We start from the raw sequence: 2,955 nt of genomic DNA on the forward strand, positions 1-2,955 counted from the left end.
TGTTGGTCTTTTCCTATTTCCTTGTCCTTAATTCTTTATGAGCCTCTCCTCCTGCTCTTTTAGTTCAAAAAAAAATCAATGAAAAGGCCCCATTCCATTTTTGTTAAATGAAGTACCCTGCGAAATATTGTAAGTGGTCAGTTTTTTTTGCGTGAGAAACTTCCAATCTATTCGTCTACAATCACCGCAGTAGAAAGAACACCAAAGGCAATAAAAATTGCAACCAGGTCCGTGAACCACCTAGCGACGACTATAAGCATTGGAGCGAGCCGAAAGCGCGCCGCCATCATCGCCCCTCCCTTGCTAGAGCCGGGCAAACCTAGTTGTACTAGACAGTCGAAAAGTCATCGTGCTAAGGCCCTGTAGGACTAGCGCACCAGAGCAGCAACCATCGGCGATTAAGAAAGTTGTAGATCGGAAGGATCAAACCTGTAAACATCCAAACAAAGTCGAACGAAGAACATATCACTATCAACAGACTCTCTCTCTCTCTCTCTCTCTCTCTCTCTCTCTCTCTCTCTCTGCTCACCTGAGTTGAATTAGCTAATTGACTATCAACTAGAAAAGGAAAAATATGCCACTTGGATCTTTGTTAAAGCTTTGTATGTCTAGGATTATCGAAATTGTGAATGAATATAGAAAAGCAAATCCCTACGGCTTTGGAGCCGCCACGCACGACCGGCTCCATGCATGCAAAGTTAACTAAAAACCAAGCAATGCATCCATATCCATCCATAACAGCACATTACTGTATATCCATATGGCTGACTTGGTGTTAGCTCGTGCCAAGTCCAAATCAGCTCTGCAAACCTCCCCACTTACATCACACGATCAATTCATGGCCTACACGGACGGAACAAAATAAAAGAGAAACCACATACGCACAGTCATTCTTGCATCATGGCCCCGATCCGCACACGCACTGACACCATGCACGTAGCACAGGGATTTTGTCGTTGCTACATCCATCGACCGATCAGTTAGTAATTCCCATGCATGATAACACCGTAGAGAAGCCAATTATCCAGGTAAACAAAGTTAGCATATAGACTTCCATTAGAGGAGGGAGATCGGCAGCTATGATTGCGGTATGGAAGAAGTGTGCGCACCCTCCACTACTCAAAGAGTCGGTCGAAGGCGAGAGATGATCATGCTACTCAAAGAGGACAATTCAGTTTTAACGGTGCCCGTACTTGCTAGCTAGCAGAGCCAATGCACTCTCCCTCACTCTCAGTGAGCAAGTGAACATTCCACGGTAAGCTACCTAAGCTAGCTAGCTCATGTTTAGCAACAACAACAGAAACCAACACCAACGAACAGAAAAAAATGGGTAGATTGTTGTTGCCGCCGGCGTCTAGAAGGTCCAAGTGTACGCGTGTGCCCACAGACACTCACTTGGACGCGCACCACGGCCACGACGGCGACGGAGGAGAAAAAGCGAAATCCCGCGTATGTTGGTGATGTTGCAAAAGGAGAAAAAGGGGCCAACAAATATTCCCTCTCCTCCCCATGCTACGTGCTGGCAAACATCGCCGGCCGGTGTCCGGGATCGAGATAAAGCGCGTGTTCAGTCGCTAGCAGCGTCGCTGGAATCTGTCTATCGGATAATGGATGGTGCGTTTCTTTTGGTTCCAGCTAGCATGCGTCGTAGGCCCGTCCCGTGCTACCGTCGGTAAACCCGAATGTGTCCTCGGCCTCGCTGGACTCGTCTCTGCCCGCTAATTTTGACAACATTTCCTCTTTGTTTTCGTCTCCTTTACCCCAGTTTCCGTGAACGAGGGGACAAATAAGTAACACAAACAGCACAAAGTCCTTCGATGCTATATAGTTCCATTTTTAACCAACGCAAATGCATGGTGCCAAAATGAAAACCGTGTCTTCGAATAGGCCACTGACAGTGAGCATCCGTTAGTTTCCTGCCATGCACCGAGGCATGCCGACTACAGTAGAGCCGATGATCGTCCACCCACCCATCCCATCCGTGTCAAAAATTCTTGTCTTTCCGCGTCGCCACGATAGAGGAGCAGAAATGCACCGGCCGGCCGATGCACTTTTCTGGTAAAAAAAGATGAGGAAGTTCCTGTCACTCGGATCAGTCGATCATTGCCGGTAAAACTCATCATCACGTGCATGCATACGCAACGACCATCATGTAGTTCATTCATGGGGCCGATCGAACGTGTTGCAGGTCGACACATTCGGGTTCGGTCGGATTAGTTTAGATTAGACATCACAAGCTGCACGTCGTCCGTTGAATCCATATATCCATCCATCCATCCATCCATCGGTCTGTCTGCCGCCGTTGGCCACTACTCGCACGGTGACTCCTGCAGCAGCAACAGCAACACGGACGGGGGTAGGTAGTAGGCGAGCGCCGAGCGCCGTGATATATTTCAAAGGAAAAGAAATGAAAGAGAGTAGGGCCGTTTGGAGGCCAATGGCAGGACGCATCAAGGCCGGAGTGGCCATTAACGGCTCGACACACAGCTCGCGATTACCATCCGCCGTACAGCAATGAGTCCATGACAGCCTGATTAATTAGCTAGGTGCATGCATCACCATGCACATTAGCTGAGGCCAGTAGTGGCTAGTAAGAGAGAGGTAGAATGGGTACGTGCATGGACCTGCAGGAAATGCCTCTGCCGGAAGCCATGATGCCGAATCGCTGCAGTACGTACGTAACGGAGAGAGACCGGCGCCTCGGCCGCGAGCGCATGCAACTGCAAAGGAGTCGCGCGTACGCGTACCACAACTCCAAGCAATAGTCTCCAACCAAACACAGTCGTCGTCGATCCTTTCCTTTTTGGCAATGGGAAAGCGCTAGCTCGCACGAAAAAGACGTACGGACGAAGAGCTTGCCGCGTAAGCCACCCACCGTGCCGGCAAGGCAGTGCAGTGCGCGTTCGCCACCGTGGCCCCGCGCGCGCCCGGCAGACTCCGCGGGCACGGATCGTA

This window comes from Triticum dicoccoides, chromosome 4A (assembly GCF_002162155.2).
Source record: "Triticum dicoccoides isolate Atlit2015 ecotype Zavitan chromosome 4A, WEW_v2.0, whole genome shotgun sequence".
Classification (NCBI taxonomy): Eukaryota; Viridiplantae; Streptophyta; class Magnoliopsida; order Poales; family Poaceae; genus Triticum; species Triticum dicoccoides.